At 39.8% G+C, this 24,181-nt stretch overlaps 1 protein-coding gene across 13 annotated transcripts in view; it reads left to right on the top strand.

The window, feature by feature from the left end:
• The window catches only part of TLN2 (talin 2), a 494,903-nt gene that overhangs the window by 252,555 nt on the left and 218,167 nt on the right, over positions 1-24,181 (top strand). For 3 of the 13 annotated variants that reach the window (XM_069596302.1, XM_069596305.1, XM_069596308.1), the window contains one exon: positions 4,524-4,607. The exons of the other annotated variants lie outside the window; for them this stretch is intronic. The gene's annotated coding sequence lies outside the window, so the exon portion shown is untranslated. The remainder of the gene's footprint in view (positions 1-4,523; positions 4,608-24,181) is intronic. 13 annotated transcript variants of the gene reach the window in all.

Genomic DNA, 24,181 nt, shown 5'->3' with positions numbered 1-24,181 from the left:
CAAGGGCAGGGAGAGGACAAGAACTGCCACAGCATATGTTCAGGGGATTAAGGGGGAGCATGGGCTGAAGCTGATGGGCAAGGAGGAATCTTAAATGGAGCCAGTTGTCTTTTTAGACGATAAGATTCTTCTTTCAGATCCAGGCAATCTGGGCTTCCATGTCACCAGCCTGGCTTGTGGATTGTACTCTGGTGATGTTATTTTGCTGGAGAAAGCAGAGATCTGAATGAGCAGATGGGAATGGATGCTGGACGATTATGGGCTGCTCCCATGTGATTATGCAGCGCAGGGAGTCAGGGGATGTGGAGGCTATAGGGAGGATAGGTCTGCATTCCCCACAAAATCCATTTTCATTCTGTTCTGAAAGGTGAGCAGAGTCCACATTCTCCCATGTGCCACAAGGCGAGTTGGACAGCATGTGGCTTCCTACAGCCTTCCAAACCATTCATCCTAATGATTTTTGAGCATTTGGGTGATAGCACAGAAGAGTACGTGTGAGACATTAGCACATGTAAATACACATAAGACATTTTAACAGGAGCTGATCATGCATTTGAAGCTTTCAAAATTACTGACAATCAGATTTTCAGAGTGATAGTTCTACCTTGTATCTGCTAGAATTGTGTTCTGTGGCTTATGAAAATATGAACAATTATTTTCTTGATTTTCATCTATTTGAACAAGCAAAAATTTCAAAAATAGGGGTTTGCTGCTGCTGCTGTTGCTAAGTCACTTCAGTCGTGTCTGACTCTGTGTGACCCCATAGACGGCAGCCCACCAGGTTCCCCCGTCTGTGGGATTCTCCAGGCAAGAACACTGGAGTGGGTTGCCATTTCCTTCTCCAATGCATGAAAGTGAAAAGCGAAAGTGAAGTCACTCAGTTGTGCCTGACTCTTAGTGACCCCATGGACTGCAGCCTACCAGGCTCCTCCGTCCATGGGATTTTCCAGGCAAGAGTACTGGAGTGGGGTGCCATTGCCTTCTCTGAATGTGCTCACTACTGCCTTTTAAATTTTTCTTTCCTAATTTCAAATCATGAGTCTTTTGAGATAAATGAACTCAAGGATCCAAGACTGACATTAGCTTTCTCCTGATAGGGATGAGCCAACAGGAATGATGTGCACCCAGACGTATGGCATTGGATGCTGGCAGGCCACTCTTGAGATCACCACTTATTACATAGGAGGAAAGTGGGAATCAAATTGATAAATGCCTTGTCCAAGGACACTCAGCTCTTTGAGGCCTGTATATTGCTATGCTATATGAGAAATTACAAAGGAGAGCTTTTAGTTAGACCAGGAGTCTGTGGTTACTAGTGTGAAGTTGACACATAGATGAAACTAAAGATGTCATGAGTCATGTGTGGTACTGAATGGTGGACATAGAGGGGGAAAAAGCTCGAGCGTGGGATGAGTTTTAGCACAAGGACAGATATTAGTGTTTTTCCTCTTGGCAGACGTTCAGTTATATTAACGTAAGTATTTTAAACCCTTCCCTACTAAAATAGGACTGTGTGCTTATTATTTTGAGGGTTGAAAGGAAGGACTAAGGTAAGTGCTGGTGGTTAAAGAAGCAAGGAACAACTTGCTTTATGCTTGCTTATTCCAGCCACACCTTTATTACACATGCCTTTTAAAATTTCATCATCACCAAAGGCTAACGCAGTGCTAGTAGGTAGACCATTTTGTTTCTTGGCAAAAGAGAATTCTTAAGGGGCTCATCCATCCTCTTGGATGTGCAGAAAGATTTGATATTAAATCCTCTACCCTGCCAAAGGCAGAATGATATAGAATCATATCCCAGATATCTCAGTCGCTTTCATCATGTGGAGCCTTAATAGGTATTTCCCATTCTATCTTGCTGTCTCTTTGTCCCTCCTGATGGAGGGAGTTGGTGAATTTTGGGAACCAGCCAAAGAGGGAATTAGGTAAGCTAAGTCTCCATTTCTGCTATTAACTTGTATTCATAGAATAATATTTAATAGCTGCAATTATCCTTGAGATAAGTGAAGAGGTTCGTCATACACAGAATCATATTGTGAAACATTGATTTGTGCTTCTTAGAGGCTAACACAGAAATTGAACTGCTGTGTGTCAGAGGCATTATTTTAAAAATAGAGCCATACTGAATCTATGCTAAGGGTTTTGTCTCTTAGCTGTACCAGAATTACCTCTACGTATTTGCGTTTAAAAAATTGGTTATAACATCATTACAGTATCATTGTGCAGTACATGAATTTTCTCTGCCTTTTCTAATTTCTCCAGCATTGGGTTCTTTAAGAAAGCGTCTTGTAAAAACTTCCAGAATGAATGATTTTTATTTTCAGCTTGCTGGTTTTGTTCTCTCAGTTCTTTCCAGGTAGGGGTCATGTTGTTTGCTCTGCCTTGTCATGTGGAGTTTTGAAGTGTTTGGCACTGGAATTTCTTCATTCATTAAGATTCTGGTTGAGACTGGATGACTTTAGTTTCCAATAGGGAAAATTACAAACAGGATGCAATCACACATGGATTGTCAATGAGGAAAGTGGATGTTTTCCTTTCTATAGTTCCGATACAGAATCAGAACTTCGTAATTGTACTGGCAACCTAAGAGTCTTTGCATTGAGAAACTGAAGATTAACAGTGAGGTTAATTGTTAGTCGTTGCTCTATTTAAACCTCATGCTGCAGTTATTTAGTCTTGGTAAGAAGCTGAGGGCTATAATTTTCATTCTTCTTTACTAATAACTCACTGTATAATTCTGGCATAAGATTAAATGATTGTAGTTTTGAAACTATCCTTACACCCACCTAGGCTTCCTTGGCATTTTAAAGGAACAACTTCAGGTTCTACTTCATGGTTTTCCTGGAGGGCCTTGTACAGGCAAAATCCCAATTAGACAGTGCCATCGCAACAGGAGCAAAAGTTGAAATAATATTATCACTTAGAACGTTGTATACAGTAGAATCTTTAAGAAACATTTGTTGAATTAAATGGATTTATTGTTAAGTATGTCTGAGTTATAGTAGAGACCATATGCTTTCTCTAACCCTGTCTTAAAAGAGAGACATTTTTCAAAGGAAGGTCTGGATATGAAGTCTTGATAATTAATCCTCATAATTAAGACCTAGGATTAGAAGAAAGTTTGGATGTTTCTGTATACCAAGTATGGGGAAAGACAGTCTGACAGTAAATGGAAAATTGAGCCTTTTCATAAAGCCTTATTCATCGGAGCTAAGTAGATGTTAAGTGATAGAGGAGGTCTCCTATTTCAAGGAGACGTCTTGAGAGGAGTTATAATTTGGAAGCCCCTAGGAGAACCCATCTACTCACTAAAGCAAAAAAGTTCCCTGTAGCTTATAGGACCAGAGCAGGGAGTTCTGGGTGGCCTTGCAGCAGTCAGTCATATGATAATCATATTCTGCTACATTTTGCTCTACTCCAATAATTTCCTATCCTGCTAACCTGCTAACCCCAGACAATCCTGGTGACTTACCTATTTGGTGGTGAAACTATCAATTTTCCACTTTTCGTATCAGTGCTTATGCTGGTAGACCAAAACTTAGGTAGGTATCATCTAGGCTCTATCACTTCCTTGGTGTCACCAACTTTATGTGGTCCCTAGATGGCGTAGGTCAGATAATCATTATATATCTGCTGCATGATGGATGATCATAAATGGTGAGAGGTAACTTCCATGTCACTCTTACATGACACTTTCCAAGACTGTACAGCTTCTAAAGTGATTCTTCTTTTCTATGGTGATTCAGAGAGGAACTCTGAGCTGAGCATCAGAAGGTATCTGAGTGCTACTAGCTGTTATTTTTGTTCTTAAAACTTCTTATTTTTGGCCTGCCTTTCTCCATGGGTATCTGTTAGTTTTATGGATGGCTTTCTCTCTAATGAGGCACTTTCTGAAGTTTTCTTGACATTCTCAGGTAGGTCCCTGTGATGCTAAGCCATGAGCTGTCAGAGGGAGACAGTTTTCTTTTGATTGCAGGTGCCTGGCTCATTCCCTTGAGAATGATGGGTATGTTGATCTTCTGTATTTTCTATCTTCCTACATACTTTTAAACATGGTTTTGAATACATTTTCCTTTTTTTCCACTTTCTTTGTGTTTGTGAGACCCAATAAAAGGCAAATATTAAGCTGTTTAAAAAATTTAAAGACTCAGTTAAACCAAGCTCTAATCCATTTAAGCCTTGAAAAAAATCTCTTATGAATACATGCACATTCATTCTAAAGGTAATTGAGGATGCAGAGACCCTTGTACTACCTTCTTCCCATCATCCTCTATTTCAAAACCAGGAAATTTTCTTTCTTTCTTTCTTTCTTTTTTTTTTTTTTTTTGTTTATTTGATGAAATGGTTGTCCACTGTCTAATACTCAATAAAAGAGTTGTTGGAATGGTTATTAACAAGATTGTAATATCTTGTTTTTATAAAAACCTTCTGCCCCTGTTTGAATATTTCACCAGCCCTGTTGATGTGAGCAAATAGGATATATTTCCTAAAAGGAATTTGACCCCTTTTTTTCCTCCAAAGGCTTACATAATTGAACTACTTCACTCATTGAAATTGAACTACTTCCTGGAAAACCAACATTATTTCACAAGCTTAGCCATTAGGGTAAGTGATTGTGTTTTACATATATTTATATGTATACTATACCTTAGGGGCTAGCAGTGTGCAGGGTATATTACTGGTATCCATTAATTTTATTTATTTTGTTGGTTTCACGTGGTATTCCTTAGCATGTGAAGTCTTCTTTTTACTTGGCTGGTCATTGGAGAATCACAGAGCACTGAGCTTCACCTCAATGCTTGAAATACTGGATTTCTACAATTACTGAAGGTGATTTCAGACTCTTCAAGAAAAATTCAGTTGCTGTCTTCTCTTCTTATTCATAAGTTAATTTTGGACTTGGAAATAGCTAGTCTTTCTCCCTAAGTCCACTATTCAGTGAAAGTTAGAAGAAAGCTATTTCTTAGTTTTAAAAGCTGATAAAGAAAAAGTAAAGTTGGACTCCTACCTCATACCATATATAAAAAATTAGCTCAAAGTAGATCAAAGGTCCAAATGTAAGAGCTAAAACTATAAAACTCTAGAAGAAAGCATTGGTGTAATGCTTTATGACCTTAAATCAGGAAACAGTTTCTTAACTATTATACCATTAGCACAAGCAGAAAAAGAAAAACAAGTAATAAACTGAACTACATATGGCCAGTAGGCACATGAAAAGATACTCAGCATCACTAATTATTAGAGAAATGTAAATGAAACCTGGAAGGTACTACCTCACACTGGTCAGAATGGCCATCATTAAAAAGTCTATAAGGAGAGGATGTGGAGCAAAAGGGACCCTCCTATACTGTTGGGAATGTAAGTTGGTGCATCACCTGTGGAAGACAGTGTGGAAGTTCTTCAGAAAACTAAAAATAAATTTACCATATGATCCAGCAATCACACTCCTGGGCATATACCCAGATAAAACTAGAAGTCAAAAAGATACATGCATCCTTGTGTTCATAGCAGCACTGTTCACAATAGTCAAGATACAGAAACAACCTAAATGTTCATCAGCATGTGAATGAACAAAGACGGTATGGTACGTATATACAGTGGAATACTGCTCAGCCATCCGGAGGAGAGAAAGGATGCCATGTGCAGCACAAGCAGGCAGCCAGAGACGATCATACCAAGTGAAGGTAAGTTAGAGAGAGAATGCAAATACCATATGATACCACTCACATGTGGAGCCTAGAAGATGGCACAAATGAGCCTGTCTGCAAAAACAGAAGCAATTCTCAGACATAGAAGACAGACTTGCGGTGGCTAAAACAGGGGGCGGGAACAGGAGGGAAGGACTGGGGGTTTGGGGTTAGCAGATGTAAACTGTTATATATAGGATGGTTACACAGTCAGGTTCTGCTGTATAGCACAGGGATATTCAACATGTCATAAATCAAAATGGAAAAAATGTAAAAAGGACTGTCTACATATGTGTAACTGAGTCACTTTCTACAGCAGAGATTGGCACAACATTGTAAATCAACTATACTTCAATAATAATATATATATATTTCAAAATGTTATATATATATATAAAGGGGCTTCCCTTGTGGCTCAGCTGGTAAAGAATCTGCCTGCAGTGCAGAAGACCTAGGTTCGATGCCTGAGTTGGGAAGATCCCCTGGAGAAGGGAAAGGCTACCCACTCTAGTATTTTGGTCTAGAGAATTCCATGGACTATACAGTCCATGGGGTCACAAAGAGTCGGACATGACTGAGCGACTTTCACTTTCATGTGTAGAAAGAAGTCAGATAATCCAAGAATAAAAAGGCAAATAATCCAGTTTTTTAAATGGAGTAAAGGTTTACCATAAGGAAGGCTGAGCCCCAAAGGATTGATGCTTTTGAGCTGTGGTGTTGAAGAAGACTCTTGAGAGTCCTTTAGACAGCAAGGAGATCAAACCAGTCAATCCTAAAGGAAATCAGTCCTGAATATTCATTGGAAGGACTGATGCTGAAGCTGAAGCTCCAGTACTTTGGCCACCTAATGCGAAGAGCTGACTCATTAGAAAAGACTGATGCTGGGAACGACTGAAGACAGGAGGAGAGGGGGACTACAGAGGTTGAGATGGTTGGATGGCATCACTGACTCAATGGACATGAGTTTGAGCAAGCTCTGGGAGATGGTGAAGGACAGGAAAGCCTGGGGTGCTGCAGTCCATGGGATCGCAAAGAGTCAGACATGACTGAGCAACTGAACAACAGCAAAAGGTTTAGAATAACTGTTTCTCCAAAGAAGATAAACAGATGGTCGATAATCACATGAAAATGTGCTCAGCATAATTGGTCGTCAGGGAGATGCAAATCAAAACCACAGTAAGATAGCACTTTACCTGTTAGAATGGCTATGATCGAAAAGACAGTAAGTGTTGGGAAGAACGTGTAGAATCCTCATTCATGTCTGGTGAGGAAGGTAAATGGTACAGCTGATTCGGAACAGCAGGCAGTTTCTCAAAAAATTAAACATAGAATTATGTTTAGATGTATACCTAGGTATATACAGTTCTAGGTATAGACCCACGAAAAGAGAATTTTGAGAATTTTATCTATCAGGAAAAAAATTTTTTATAAGATTTCATCATTTTAAGAGAATTTTTAGATTTACAATATAAAATTGAGAGAAAAGTATAGAATGTCCCCATATATCCCCTGGTTCCACATATGCAAAACCTCCCCAATTATCAACATCACTCAACAGAGTAAAAAAAGAAAAAAGTTATTTTAAACCAAGGATGAATCTCTATTGATCCCAAATCTATTATCAAAGTTCATAGTTCACCTGAAGATTCACTCTTGATGTGGAACATTCAATGGGTTTTGACAAATGCATATAGGGACACCTATTCATCCTTATAATATGATACACAGTTGCTTTCACTGCCCTAAAAATCCTCTGTGCTCTGCTTAACTCCACCCCAACCCCCAAATAACTGATCTTTTTTATTGTTTCCATAGTTCTGCATTTTTCAGAATGTCACATAGTTGGAATTACACAGTACATAGCCTTTTCAGATTGGTTTCTTTCATTCTGTAATATACATTTAAGGTTTCTCTATGTCTTTTCATGGCTTGATAGCTCATATTTTTTTTTACCACTGAGTAATACCCCCTCTGGTAATCTTGACTGGAGAAGCCCATGGACAGAGGAGCCTAGTGTGCTTCAGTCCATAGCATCACAAAGAATTGGACACAGCTGAGCATGCACACACAATGCTCCTTTGTCTAGAGGTACCACAGTTTATTAATTCATTCACCTATTGAAGGATGGGCTTCCCTCATAGCTCAGTTGGTAAAGAATCTGTGTGCAATGCAGGTGACCTGTGTTTGATTCCTCAGTTGAGACGATCCCCTGGAGCAGGAAATGGCAACCCACTCCAGTCTTCTTGTCTGAAGAATCCCATGGACAGAGGAGCCTGGCAGACTACAGTGCATGGGGTCACAAGAAGTGGACACAACTTAGCAACTAAACCACATTGAAAAATAGCTTGATTGCTTCCAAGCTTTGACAGTTATGAATAAAGCTTCTATAAACATCCATGTGCAGGTTTTTATATGGACATAAATTTTCAGCTCCTTTGGATAAATACTGAGAAATACAGATACTGGATTGTATGGTAAGCGATCATCACATTCTCTCCCAAAGTGGCTATTTCATTTTGCATTCCCACTAGCAATGGATGAGAGTTATTGTTGCCCCATATGCTCACCAACAGCGTTTGGTATTGTCAGTGTTCCAGATTTTGGCTACCCTAATAGGCATATAGGTAGGTATCTCGTTTTGATTTACATCTCCCCTGATGATACATCGTGTGCACCATCTTTTCATATGCTTACTTGCCACCTGCATATCTTTGGCAAGATGTCTCTAAAGGTCTTTGGCCCACTTTTAACCAAGTGGTTTGTTTTCTTATTGTTGACTTTTTTTTTTAAATTTTACTTTATTTTACTTTACAATACTGTACTGGTTTTGCCATACTTATTGTTGACTTTAAAAGTTGTTTTTATGTTTTGGATAATAGTCCTTTATCAGATATGCCTTCTGCAAATATTTTCTCTTGATACTATTTTTCACAGGGCAGAAGTTTTAAATTTTTATCAGTTGCAGCTTATCAATAGATTCTTTTCATACATGATGTACTTGGTGTTATGTTTTAAAAAGCATTGTCGTATCCCAGGTATTCCAAGTTTTCTCCTGTGTTATTTTCTTAGGAATTTTATACTTTTATTTTAAATTTATATTCCTGATCCATTTTGAGTTAATTTCTGTATAGGATGTAAGCTTTGTGTCTAGGTTTGTTTTTTGTGTGTGGTTGTCTAGTTGTTCCAGGACCATTCATTAAGAGACTTTTTTTGTTCCACAGTATTGTCTTTGCTTCTTTGTCAAAGATCAACTGATTGTGTCTGTAGGGATCTATTTCTGCAGTTTCTCTTCTGTTCCGTTGGTCCATTGGTTTATTCTTCTGCCAGTACCACTCTTGATTGCTGTAGCTTTATAGTAAGTCTGTTTTTCCCCAGCTTTATTGAGGTATAATTGACAAATAAAACTGCCAACGTGATGATTTGCTACTCTATATACACTGTGAAAGGATCTCATCATTGAGTTATGAAGATATCCATTATCTCACATAGTTACCCTTTTGGGGGGGGGGCAGGCGCTTAGAACATCTAAGTTCTACTCTCTCAGCAGTCTTTAGTTTTACAGTGCAGTATCAACTGTAGTCACAATGTTTTACATTACATTCTCAGACCTTATTCATCTTCTATCTAATAGTTTGTACCATCTTACCAACCTGTCCTTATTTTCCCTACCCCTCAGTTCCCTAGCAACTACTTGTTTACTGTTTCTACAAGCTTTTTTTTTTTTAATTGGAGAAAAATTGCCTTAACAGTATTGTGTTGGTTTCTGCTATGCCATAACATGTCAGTCATAATTTTACATATATATGCCTTCCCTCTTGAGCCTCCCTCCCCTCCCTCGTCCCACCCCTCTAGGCTGCCAGAACGCCAGGCTGGGCTCCCTGTGCTGTGCAGGAACTTCCCTGCAGCCGTCTGTTTCACACGTGATAGTGTTTATATGCCAATGCTACTTTCTCAGTTCCTCCCACTCTCTCCTTCCCTCACTGTGTTCACAAGTCTTTTCTCTACATCTGTGTCTCCATTCCTGCCCTACAGATAGGTTCATCAGTACCATAGATTCTATGTATTGGCATTACTATACAATATTTGTTTTTCTCTTTCTGACTCTATATAAACAGGCTCTAGGTTTATCCACCTCACTAGAACTGACTCAAACCCATTCCTTTTTATGGCCGAGTAATATTCCATTATAAACGTACCACAACTTCTTTATCCATTCATCTGTCACTGGACATCTAGGTTGTTTCCATGTCCTGGCTATTGTAAATATTGCTGCAGTGAGCATTGGGGTGCATGTGTCTTTTAGAATTGTAGTTTTCTTGGGGAATATTCCCAGTGGTGGAATTGCTGGGTGATATGGTAGATTTATGCCTAGTTTTTAAAGGAACCTCCACATTGTTCTCCATCATGGCTGTGTCAGTTTACATTCATTGTAATTTGATTTGCACTTCTCTAATAATGAGCAGTGTTGAGCATCTTTCTGTTTTTACAAGTTTAACTTCTTTTTTTTTTAGGATTCCATGTATAGGTGATACCATGTAGTATTCATCTTTCTCTGTCCAGCTTGTTAGCATAATGTCTGCCAGTTTCATTCATATTGTCACAAATGACAAGATTTTCTTCCTTTTTTAAGGCTGAAGTATTCCACAGTAGTATATGCTACATGTATGTATCTATATATATATCATTCTGTCTTTATCTGCCTATCTGTCAACAGGTGCTTAGGTTATTTCCTTACCTTGGCTACTGTGGAATGGGAGTACAATAGTAAATAAGTCTTAAAATGAGTATCCTCAGTCGTCCAACTGTTATTTCCTTCTATGTCATGTTGGTTATTCAGGGAGTTTTATCACTCCATATAAACTTAAATTATTCAAATCATTTGCTTTTTTAAAAAATACTTATTTATTTGGCTGCACTGGGTCTTAGTTGCAGCATGAGGATCTTTCAGTCATAGCATGTGAACTTATTTGCAGCACGTGGGATCTCGTTCCTTGACCAGGAATGGGACCCAGGCCCGCTGCATTGAGAGTGCAGAGTCTTAGCCATGGGACTACCATGAAAGTCCATATAAATTTTATTTTATTTTTTTTTAATTTTAAAATCACTTCATTGATACCCATTAAATATCTTGTTGGGATATTGACATGGGTTGATTGAATGTATGGATCAAGTTGGGAAGAACCAGCATCTTGACAGTATCGTGTGTTCCTCTCTGTGAACATGGGTTATCCCTTCATTTATTTACTTCTTTAATTTTCTTTATCTAAATTTTGTAGTTTTCCACATAGAGATCTTATACGTGTTTTTTTAGATTTATATTAATACCTAAATATTTTATTATGGGAGGAACTGATATAAATGGAATTTTTTATTTTAAATTCCTTTTGATCATTGTTTGTGTATAGGAAAGAAATTCAGTTTTGCATATTAACTTGAATGTTCCAAATGTGCATTATAATCAATTATTACTTCAAGGGTTTTAATTTTTTTGTCAACTTTTTTAGATTTTCTACATAGAGAATCATGTCATCCTCTTTAATTTCTTTTCTCCCAGTCTGGATACCTTTTATTTTTTTCTCTTGCTTATTGTATTAGCTAGGACTCCCTGAGTGATGTTGAAAAGAAGTGGTTAGAGGGAATATCCTGCTTCTTACCTGATCTTAGTGAAAAAGCTTTAAGTTTCTCACTTTTTAAAGTATAATGTTAGCTTTACATTTTTCATAGATAATCTTTGTGAAGTTGAGAAAATTCTTTTCTATTTCTTGTTTAGTGAGAGTTTATCATTAATGAGTGTTGGATTTTGTCAAATGCTGTCTCTGCATCTATTAACATGATTGTGTGATATTTTTTAAAAAACCTGTTGATGTGATAGATTACAGTAATTGATTTTTGAAGAAAAAATTTTCAGTCAAGCTGATAGAGCTAGTTGATAGAGTTAATTGACAATACAATGGGGCATCTTTCTTGAGTTGGAAAAGCTGTGCAGATATCACACTGTTAAGTCATAATCCTTGCTTATTCCAAGTTGGCTATCACTTGTGAAGATGACTGTCGTGCCGGTAGAACCCAATTTGGGGTTGCATAAGAGGGACCCAGAAAACAGACCTGAGACTTTAGAAGATGTGAGGTCTAATAGAGGTCAAGAAAACTGAGGTTCAGTCCAGGTCAGTTTGCTCAGTCGTGTCCGACTCTTTGCAGCCCCATGGACTGCAGCACGCCAGGCTTCCCTGTCCTTCACCATCTCCTGCTGCTGAGTCACTTCAGTTGTGTCTGACTCTGTGTGACCCCATAGATGGCAGCCCACCAGGCTCCCCCGTCCCTGGGATCCTCCAGGCAAGAATACTGGAGTGGGTTGCCATTTCCTTCCCCAATGCATGAAAGTGAAAAGTGAAAGTGAAGTCACTCAGTCGTGTCCGACTCCTAGTGACCCCATGGACTGCAGCCTACCAGGCTCCTCCATCCATGGGATTTGCTGGGCAAGAGTACTGGAGTGGGTTGCCATTGCCTTCTCCTCACCATTTCCTGGAGCTTGCTCAAACTCATGTCCATTGAGTCAGTGATGCCATCCAACCATCTTGTCCTCTGTCATCCCCTTCTCCTCCTGCTTTCAATCTTTCCCAGCCTCAGGGTCTTTTTCAGTGAGTCAGTTCTTCGCATCAGGTGGCCGAAGTATTGGAGCTTCAGCTTCAGCATCAGTCCTTCCAATGAATATTCAGGACTGATTTCCTTTAGGATGGACTCGTTTGATCTCCTTGCAGTTCAAGGGATTCTCAAGAGTCTTCTCCAACACCACACCTCAAAAGCATCAACTCTTCAACATTCAGCTTTCTTTATGGTCCAACTCTCACATCCATACAGGACTGCTGGAAAAACCATAGCTTTGACTATATGGACCTTTGTCAGCAATGCCTCTGCTCTTTAATATACTGTCTAGGTTTGTCATAGCTTTTCTTCCAAGGAGCAAGTGTCTTTTAATATCATGGCTGCAGTCACCATCTGCAGTGATTTGGGAGTCTAAGAAAATAAAGTCTCTCACTGTTTCCATTGTTTCCCCATCTATTTGCCATGAAGTGATATGACCGGATGTCATGATCTTCATTTTTTGAATGTTGAGTTTTAAGCCAGCCTCTTCACTCTCTTCTTTCACTTTCATTCACCAACAGGCTTTTTACTTTCTCTTCACTTTCCCAAATTATTTTTAGAGCTGAATGAAGACTTGATATCCCCCTTGCATTTCCACTCTTTCCCACTGGTCCTTCAGTCAGCTGGTAAAAATTAGCCCTTGAGAGCATATATATTGGGGCAGGAATTCCACAGACTTGGACACTCTCATCACAGGAGGTGGTACTTGAGCAGCCAATCTCCAATGGCCCGAGGCTGGTTTTTTTTTTTTTTTTTTTTGACATTGATTTCTTGTTTCTGTACCTCTCTGGGGATATATCACAGAGAGATTTAATGAATATTATTTTTGGTCTCCATTTATTTGATGCATGACCTAGTGACTTGCATTCTGGTTTTTTTTTTTTTTTTTTTGCTTTCTGATTATTATGTACTGCATACCTAAATCAATAAAGAGAAGAATGAAGAAATTGCTCTGTTTAACATTTCAGGACTGATGGAGTAATGTTATCTATAAATATTTATATTTTCCTGAGAGGATGCCTTTTTATTTTGACATTTAGGCTGGTTCACAGAGATAGCCACCACTAGGGCAGGGGGCAGAGAATGAAGAGAGTTTTTCACAGTCAACTTTATACATGCCTTTCAAGTGTGTACATGGGAAAACTCAAAAGGATTTTTCATTATAATTTTTTTTTCTGAGGCATTGAAATATTTAGCCAACCCCTTCTCACTAAAGATAGTAACAATCAGGGGAAGCTTGGATTATAATTATGCTCCCCCAAAACAAAATACATAGATAAGTTTGACTAACAATTTCCCATGTGTCCCCCAGCTTTCTTCCCATCAGCTTCCCATCCCTTTCTGGTTCTGGTCCCTCTGGCTTCCCTAATGTGTCCTTTCTCCCAGCCCTTGCTTCAGTCCTTCCTGGATTGTCATTCTGTTGTGCCTGGTCCAGCAGCCACCATAAACGGTAGAGACCGTCAGAGCAGCCCCGAGCCCAACCCCAGTAGGTGCTTACCTGCCTTTCATGAGGAAGGTAGAAGCCTGAGAAGGAGCTTGAAGCAAAGCCATGCTTCTTTGCTTGGAAGGCCCTTGAGCATGCTTTCTGCATTTTGAAAATCTTGAAAGCAGGCAGGTGAGCACAGGGAAAGCCTAGCTCTTTTACTTGGTTTGAGTTCCTGCAGCTCAGTGTGGAGAAGGTGGTTATGCTTTTTGATCAGAGCTAAGTCTTTCGTGACCAGAAAGTGGAAGGTTGATTATTACAAATGTATGTAGTTTAGAGAGTACATAAAATCTTTCTGAAACATGGAGCCATGGAGTTTTAAAATCAGAACCAAAGTCTACAAGCAGTAAATGCTGGAGAGGGTGTGGAGAAAAGGGAACCCTCTTACACTGTTGGTGGGAATGCAAACTAGTACAGCCACTATGGAGAACAGTGTGGAGATTCCTTAAAAAACTGGAAATAGAACTGCCTTATGACCCAGCAATCCCACTGCTGGGCATACACACCAAGGAAACCAGAGTTGAAAGAGACACGTGTACCCCAGTGTTCATCGCAGCACTGTTTATAATAGCCAGGACATGGAAGCAACCTAGATGTCCATCAGCAGATGAATGGATAAGAAAGCTGTGGTACATATACACAATGGAGTATTACTCAGCCATTGAGAAGAATACATTTGAATCAGTTCTAATGAGGTGGATGAAACTGGAGCCTATTATACAGAGTGAAGTAAGCCAGAAAGAAAAACACCAATACAGTATACTAATGCATATATATGGAATTTAAAAAGATGGTAACGATAACCCTGTATGTGAGTCAGCAAGAGAGACAGATGTATAGAACAGTGTTTTGGACTCTGCGGAAGAGGGAGAGGGTGGGATGATTTGGGAGAATGGCATTGACACATGTATAATATCATATAGGAAATGAATCGAATCACCAGTCCAGGTTCGAAGCAGGATACAGGATGCTTGGGGCTGGTGCACTGGGATGACCCAGAGGGATGGTATGGGGAGGGAGTTGGGATGGGGGTTCAGGATGGGGAACACGTGTACACCCGTGGCGGATTCATGCTGATGTATGGCAAAACCAATACAATATTGTAAAGTAATTAGCCTCCAATTAAAATAAATAAATTTAAATTAAAAAAAAATAAAATCAGAACCAATCCAGAGAAAGTTGAGATCCACTGAAATAATAGAGCAGACTGGAGCAGGACTCTTATGTCTGGGCCCCTTAAGACTGTCTTTGATGAAGGGCCCAGAGTTAAAGGCTGCAGTCCCTTGAGGACTTGATGATAAACAATGAGACTCGATGTGAATTTTCAAGAAGGCTTGTTCAGTGAATTCACTGTGTGTCAGGATACCTTCTGTAACACAAATAACCATCTATCATTCTTTTTAAGTGTGAGAGTTTGATAGTATTTTAATAGTCATATTTTTATATATGAAATGTTGGTAATGATACAACCTGTCAGTTGCAGCTGCATTGGGAGCCATGGTGATGTAAGCCCATGAGGATAACAATGGATGCGCCATTGGGCCACCAGTAACACACAGTAGTCACATAAGTGCTGATGAGAAGTTGTTTTCTCCCCTCCTCATAGCTTTTGAGACAACCCCAGCAGCTATTTTTAGGCCTTTAATCATTATGTGTGTGTTAGTTGCTCAGTTGTATCCACCTCTTTGCACCCCCATGGAGTGTAGTCCACCCAGCTCCTCTGTCCATGGGGATTCTCTAGGCAAGAAGACTGGAGTGGGTTGCCATTTCCTTCTTCAGGGGATCTTCCCAACCCAGAGACCCAACTCGGGCCTCCTGCATTAACAGGTGGATTCTTTATCTCTGAGCTACCAGGGAAGCGCAGACCATTCAAAGAGGACACAGTGTCCTGCTGAGGACTTGTACCACTCTGTGGGGCAGTGCTGTGTGGGTGGTCAGTTCTTGCCTGCCTATGCTATAGGCCATTCCCATTCTAACTGAACCACCCCCAGTTAAATTTCGCCTGCCAAGGACCCAGACTAATCTTAGAGCTCTTCAGGAGCCTCAGGGACTCACAACCACTGAGAGCCCTTACTTCATCCTACAATCACTTAAACACTGAGAGGACTTTGCTGATCAGAGTGACAGCAGTTCTTATTCGAGACTCATCACCCTGCATTGCTTGTTGGGACTCTCTTTGTCCATGGAGGAGCATCTGGACTAGTAAATGGCACTCAATGAGTCTATGTGGGTGAAGAAGTGGATGAATGCTTCTTTAAGGATCGAGCCTTTTGAACACCATTCAGTTGCAGTAGTTGGCTTCCTGCCATAGTGAGAAGCAGATCCAGGGCTGAAACTTGGTTGTCTCTCTTTTGAAATTAGTTCTATGTAAGATTTAAGGACTAGAGTACCCATGATGCCACCCTGCCTTGTCAAAAAATTTTCTACATCTGAAACCTATCTGAGTCATAAAATTATCCCACTGACTACCTTTTAGGTAAGGGGGAGAAAGAATCATTCAAACAAGGTGTAGTACGTTAATTCTTATTGAGGAGCCATTACCCTTCCTACCCTGTCCACCAGCCAAATAACTATCAGTTATTTGTCCTTGTGTCTCTTTTAGGAGGTGGAATAACTTAGAATTCCACATTTTTTGTTTTTATCGAGACAGCATATTAGGTATTAATAATAATGGTAGCAGCTAATACTGTGGTTAGACTTTTCCAACAACAAGATATTTATTATTTTAAGTGAGTTTTGTGTGAACTGAGACTCAGTGTGCATTTTAACTCTGGAATCACAAGTTCACACAGGCCCGAAATGGTGGTACTGCCATCAAAACCCACGTGTTCTATCTCCAAGACCAAATTTGTTTTCTCCATAACATGGTTTCTCTCAATATTAGTCAAGACAGTGGAGGGGATATGCTTGAATTTGGCTGAAAGATGGTTATTTTAAATCTGAAGGAACTGGCCCAATTTTTTAACAGAACTGTAAATTCTTTCTGATGCTTGTTCCTTTGTGATGAAAAGGAAATCATATGGAGGGATTGCATCCGACTGTTTATCAAATAGTTCTGAAAGTCTGCCCAGTGCTGTGGATAACAAGTAATTATGGGCCCTCCAGGAGCTCATCATTGTGTGTGAAGAGTAGGCTCAGAAACAGTGATTCAGTGTTCAGTCTTTATGAAATATCTACTTATCTCCCAGGGTCTGTGCTGGGGCCTGGAGGCATGGTGGTCACTAAGTCCTGGGAGGTAAGTACAGTCTGAGAGAAGAGTAGGAGGGGGTGACAAGCTGACTCTTGAAGGAAGAGTCGAATTTCCTCTGGGGTTAAAGGGTAGCTTCTCCTAACACCATCTGGAGGGCTATTTTTCTTTCTCATCTACTCAAATCCTCTCCCTCATCTACTCAGATTCTGTCCTTTGCTCAAGGCTAAGTTCACATCTCACCCTCAGCCTAACAGGATTCTCAGCTGGCTCTTCCCAGAGTCCCATCTTCATCCTGTGGACACTTCTGGTCCACTTGTCATTCGTCTCCCTTTTTCTAGAATTCCCTGGTTACCTCACAGAGGAGTCCTCTCTCTGGTTGTGGGTCATATGTGCCCCCTGAGCAGTTAAGCCCACTAAATACAGGTCCAGCTGTGTTTCATCTCATTTTTCCCTGAAGCACTCAGCACAGTGTCTTATACATTATAAGTGATTGGTAGCTAGTTACTGATTGACCAGTTAATCAGCCTTCTATGATGCTTTCACCCTGGCCTTGGCATCTGACTTTTAGTGTGTCTATGAGTTACTTGTGCCTTCGACAGTTAGTTCTACAACTTAAGGCAGTTGTGTTGAACATGGCAGAGAGATTCCGGCAGAATTTTGTGAAAATAACTCAATTGAGGGATGGACTATTTAATGGAATTGCCTGACATAAAAAGGCCTGGGGAGCTTTCTGTCTCTTTGTACAGTGGATGGGATGATCTTAGAAGGAAGAGAGCCATTCCCTTTCATCAAGATTAGAGTAATTGAAAGTGTTGTTTTGTTGTAGTTGAATTTATTTAAATTCATGAAAAAGTGTATAACTAAAGGAGAAAAAAATCATACTCAGAATATACAATTTTATCACTCCAATAAAACACATAGTTTCTCCCATATTTTCCTCTAAGAATTCCAAGTTCTACTTGTCTTCAATCATACTGTCCTTTCCACATTACAGTCTAGATGTGTTGGGTGGTATTATAGCAAGGCCTTGGAGGTAGGGGTATCCAGGTTAGAGCCCCTACCCCTCCTGTCGCCCCATCCCCTGCCATCACTTGCTACTCTTGTGACTTTACACAGAATATATGCATATCCATGTGCCTCTGCAGACGGCAGGAGCTGCATCCATGCCTTCCTTTGTTGTTCTTGTTTAGTTACTAAGTTGTGTCCGACTCTTTTGCAGCCCCATGGACTGTAGCCAGCCAGCCTCCTCTGTCCATGGGATTTTCTAAACAAGAATACTGGAATGGGTTTCCATTGCCTTCTCTAGAGAATCTTCCCGACCCAGGGATCAAACCTGCATCTCCTGCACTGGCAAGTGAGTTCTTTACCACTGAGACACCAGGAAAGCCTCTGCCTACCTGTACATGTTCATAAAGAAAACATGCATTTACTACATGTTAGTCAGTTTGTGTCAAAATTATACTAATTTCCTTTATTTAGGAAAATGGTACTAGTTGAAATCTGAATTGAACCATAATTCTGAGTGTGTAAGTTTGCTGAATCGGCTGTAACAAAGAAGCCGCAACTCGGTGGCTTAAGCAGCAGAAATTGACGCTTCACTATTCCGGAAACTGGAAGTGCGAGATCAAGATGTCATTGTGAGGGCTAGAGAGGAAGGGTCTTGTCCAGGCCTCTCTCCACGGCTTGTAGATGCCCGTCTCCCTGCATCTATTCACATTAGCTTCCCTCTGTCCATGTCTCTGTGTTCAGATTTTCCCTCTTTATAAGCATACCTGTTATTTTGGATTAGGGCCTGCTCTAACAGCCTCATTTTAACCTGAATTATATCTATAACTACCCCATCTCCAAATAAAGGCATATTCTGAGATTCTTAGGATCAGAACTTTAACATACGAGTTTTAGGAACAGGGAGAGGTGGGAACACAATTCAACCCATAAATATATGTTAGGTATTGTGTTGGAGGACAGGATGAGTATCAGTTTTATAAGCCAATACTGATAGATGACAGAATTTGTATCATAATTCCTGTTGATGAGGCACTCTCGCTTTCAAAGCCAGAAAACACTTCAGTCCTGCCATTTCTTTAGAGAACCTTAGCCTTGGTTTCCCTCTCTCTTGACTGGTTTCTCTATTTTCTTCTGTTGTTTATCCTCCTTTAGCTTAAGTTTTGTATATGTTCTCAGAATTATTTTCCAAATAGTCTAGGTTATGGAGAACTATAACACTATCTTAAAATCATAATTTAAAATACTATGCTATGCTTACCCATGCTGTCAAGAGTTCATCATTTCATGTCATAACCCCGGGGACATGTTCCTTTCTTTCTCATGCTCTTGATGAAGTAATATTTATGTACACAGACTTAAAATTAGATTTAGTTTTGTCATTTGGAAATGTAATGTAAATCTTATCCATCACTCACTGATGTAATTGGCAAGACTTTTGATTTGGCCTTATTTTATTAAGTATAGGAAAATGGTGCTCCATCATAGTGCTTCAGTTTTGTTAATATCTTTCTTGTAATTCTGATTCTGTCTACTGGATGGTTTTAGAAATCTGGGCTTACAGAAAGCAGAACATTGATATTGACCATGCATATCCATGCTGTTTTCTTTAGTAAAGTCTTAATTATTTCTTTTGTCTGTTATTTCCACTGTTCACAATATATTTTTAAATGTATGTTAAGCATCCATCTTTCCTCCGCCTCTTTTCTGTAAAACTAGTTTATTGCCCATGCCAGCTGTTTTTCCCCCATTCATGCCTCTTGTCTACTTTGTCCTTTGATAGAGTCCTTTGCACCCTGAGCCCTTGCTAGCAGAATCATTCTGTGCGATGGACTGCACCATAAAAATCTAAATTGATTTCTGGCTTTTCCCGTTGTTAATGCATATTCACTTAGCTAATCCATAAATCAAATCACTAATATCTGTACATTCAGATTTCATTTTTCCTTCTTACCTTAACATCTTCTGGGTTGCTTTTTAAAAACATTGATGATTCCTTTAAAGAAAAACCTAGCCTAAGAAAATCTGAAATAAAAAACAAGAGTTTTTTTTAATTTTATTTATTTTTTGGTTTTATGTGTTTTATTATTATTATTTTAAGTTTAAACTTATTATTTTTTTTAATTTTAAAATCTTTAATTCTTACATGCGTTCCCAAACATAGAAAAATCTTTTCACAGCCTTATTCGTAATAGCAAAAACAGGTACACAAAAATGAAGATAGAGCAAAGTAAATCAGGATGCCTTGCATTGCAGTGTTACACATCTATTTAAACAGTGTTCCTAAAAACTTTGCAATACTGTGGAAAATGATGATTGTATATTTGAAATGGGGGGAGCGTTGGAATGCAGAATTCCAACCTATATAAAATTATGTGTAAACAAAGAAAGGAGGTGTGTCAAAATGTTAGCAGTGCTCATCTTTGGGTAAGGCAGAGCTGACAGAAAGTCTAGATTCAACCTCCCCTTGCACCTCTGTGAGCCTGTTGCTTAGGAGACATAGCCTCTTAAGCCTGATTTTCCAGGGTAAATAAGGACTCTCTCATTGACTAAGTCAAGTGCTTAGTTCAGTGTATGACATGTAATACTACAACCAGTAAAAATCCAGTTGTTAGTAAAAAACAAAACACACAGCTCATGCATTGTACCGCTCTTCTAACACACGCACTGCCTTTATTTTTCCCTGTTTCTAAAGCACACAGTTGGAGGCAGAGCCCTCAGCAGTGGCCTCTGTCAAGCCACGTAACCACTGTGTCCTGGTTGTCTTCCCTGGGTGAAGCCTAAATTCCTTAGCTTGGGGTCACAGCAAAGATTCAATGACTATGAAAAGGGCTTGGAACCAGTGCCAGACACATAATTGCTTCTATGTTCCTTGCTATTCTCTTTGATTTAAGAAATTTAAAAAATAAATGAAGGCAAGGGATTCAGAAGAATGGGAAAGTTAGAGCAAAGATTTATGTATTTTGTAGAGAGCTGAGCTGAATGACGTCTAAGGCTGAGATTTGGGATACCACAGACTATATTAAGTGTAACTGAAACATTGCAATTTTTAGTTATAAAACAAGGGTGATCTTGGAATGAATAACCATAGAAAATGGAGATCCTTTGGAAAATCTAGTCTCATGAGTAAATGCTGAGATTGGCACTCTGATAATATGCTGATGGACTTTGACTCTCCAGAAATGTACATTTTAGTCACATCCTTGGTTTGTTTCCATTCTCCACATAAGTGCCAGATTTTAAAGTCTGGGCTCTAACACAAATGCACTGCTGATTTATGGTTAATGGATTAACATAAAGAAATAGAAATAATATGTTTTTAATACTCCTTTTTCTTCAGAATCCATCCTTGCCAAAACCACGCACTATTACCTTTTTGAATGATGGATGATGCTGGGGGTTTGTGGCCAGGAATTCGCTGGTCTGAGGTCATCGGTGAAAACCCTGTCAGTGAAAGAAACTGGAGCAGGAAGTGGGAGATTTTCCTCCGTGTCTTAAGTGAACCAAGCATGATGGGCTGTGCTGCCACTTTACACCTGAAGGGCACACTTGGCAGCTGCCGGCAGTCAGGTGTATGCTGTTTTAGCGTTAAATTCCGCACAAGCTGGAGAAAGATGACCTGAGGGGGAACTTGGTGCAGTTCCCTTCATACATTATTCCAGGTTCAGTCAGAAACACACTGAATATGTATTTTTTCCATATCATTGTAGAACAAACCCCTCTCCTTTTTTCCTCCCAAGTGAAAGCTAGTCTATCTGTACCCATGCCAGTGGTGTGTACCTTTAGTGACAAAGCTTGTGTTTATCAACATCAGCAGTAGCCTCAAGAATCCCTTTCTTAGGATTTTACAGGCTTATCACTAGGGTCAGAAGAAAGAATAGGATGTGTTTATTCCCAGTTAGCCAAATAAATAGTAAATAATTCATAGTTCTCCTGGTCTTGACCTTCACTTTTGTTTTTCTTCTATTTTTTTTTTTTCTTAGACCTGACCTTTCATTTCTCTGTCCTATTTCTGTAAACAGCTTCAGATCATTTGTATGAGTTAGGATATAAAAGAATTCAAAATCAGAGTTAAATGTGGAGCCTTATAGGGACTTCCCTGGTGGTCTGGTGGCTAAGACTCTGAGCTGTCAATGCAGGGGGCCTGGGTTTGATCCCTGGTCGGGGAACTAGATTCCACATGCCACAACTAACAAGTTCTCGTGCTGCAACTAAAGCTCCTGTGTGCTGCAACTGAGACCCTGTGCAGCCAGATAAATACAGAGAAGTATTTTGTTTAAATGTCGAGCTTTCTTCCTTACTTGTCTTGGTGAGCATAGGTGGACTAGTGGAATTCCTGGAGAACCAGCACTGCCTTCTTAGCAGTTTGATGGGAGACAGCAGTATATGCCACACACAGGCCAGGAATTCACTACCCTCCCAGATCCTCTGTCTCCATGCTGTGAAAGGCAAAGCGACACCAAACTTGTTTTCCTTTGTAACCTGTTGAGCACATCAAGTGAAAAGACACCTGTGAAAGTGCCATTGACTGCTCCATGCCAAATGGACACAAGGCGTAGCATCTCATGGTTGATCCAGTGCAGATACCCCCCCAAGAGGGCTACAGATGAGAATTCTGAGAGCCTAGGAGAGGAGAGGGTTTCTGCCAACTGGAAAGACTATAGCTTCTAGTTTCTGGAAAGACTAGTTTCTAAAAACAAAGCTTTTTATTTTTTAAAAAAGATTTATTTCTTTGGCTGTGTCCGGTCTTAGTTGTATCACGCGAGATCTTTCACTGCAGTGCATGGATTCTCTAGTAGTGGTGTGCAGGCTTCAGTAGTAGTTGTGGCGCATAGTGCCTTGTACGGGCTTAGTTGCCCCTCTGCATGTGGCATCTTAGTTCCCCAACCAGGGATCGAACCCATGTCCCCTGAATTGCAAGACGAATTCTTAAGCACTGGACCACCAAGGAAGTCCCCTCAAAGCCAAGCTTGATGCTGGTGAATAACCAGGAAGAATGGAGAAGCGTGGTGGTGCACGTTTAGACAGATGTTTGCTGCAAGGTGAAAAGAATCAAGTTATGCAGGGATTGAAAATACATTTGTTCCGTTAAAATGAAGGGTTCTTACAATGTGAGTAGGGGGTGCAGATGGGTGAATGAGGGGCCCAGACCTTTGAGCTAAGCAGGTTGAGCCTGATTACTCATATAGTTCAAAATGTTGTATGTATTAAAAATGGCCTCTAAGCAAATTACAACTCTGTGAACATGTAGGTGTCTGTTTTCTTTCCTTTTAGCAGCTCTTCCTGTGCTTCTCTGCTCGTTGACCTTTTTCAACAGTGTCAGGTTCTGGATTGATTTGCACCAACCTATCCCTCCCTCCTCAGAATTTCTTGGTAATTAGGCATCCTCTTTAATAATGAGCAGCTCTCATCTCATTTACTTGAGAGGTTCTGAAATGTAGCTTTTTAACACAGTGATAAATGTAGGTGTCTGCTTTTACAGCAAACTTTAGCTGGACACAAATCATTATGACCAACTATGTACTTAATGATGGAGTTTCAGGTGCCAGTGCCAGGAGCCATCTGGGAATTGGAGGGTAAGTTGAAGGGATCCTCGGAGGATTCTGACCATACCACGTACATAACCAGCTCTGTTCATTGTGGTAAAGGGGAGCTCTGCTTTGTGCTTTGCTACCAATGTGACCTTGAGAAAATCTGTTGGTCTCAAGATTATAGTTTCTTCATCTAAACATGGAAAATAATCTCAAAGATTTTTTCTCATCCTTCTGAATTTTCCATTGTAGGCATTCTTTGGTTCTCTTGGTGAAATTAAAAATGCTGACTTGTATCTCCAACAGTGCTTTAAATAAACAGGTATTGAGCCTTCCTTTCTGGCAAGTACCTGAGAAGGGATCCCCAGGGATCTTCCAGTTGTTCCCAACTGATGTGGATTTGGTTCTTTCTTTGTTTCTCATTTTCTGAAACGCAGAACTTCATCTTGTGAGCCATGGAGGTTGAGTTTCTGTGGTCAGTGTAAACATTTGTGGATGAGTAGGAATATTTGGGTCTGTTGGATGTTTGCCCTCTGTTCATCCTTGAGTCATGCTGTCAGTGTGAATAATTCCTAATGACTAATTTAGAAAAAAAACATCTGTCTTTCCATGGTGTACCTATTAATTCCACAAACATTTAT

The sequence above is a fragment of the Ovis canadensis genome, chromosome 7, assembly GCF_042477335.2.
Source record: "Ovis canadensis isolate MfBH-ARS-UI-01 breed Bighorn chromosome 7, ARS-UI_OviCan_v2, whole genome shotgun sequence".
Classification (NCBI taxonomy): domain Eukaryota; kingdom Metazoa; phylum Chordata; class Mammalia; order Artiodactyla; family Bovidae; genus Ovis; species Ovis canadensis.
Note: the sequence above shows the minus strand (reverse complement) of the source record. Positions and strands in the feature narration are given on the sequence as shown.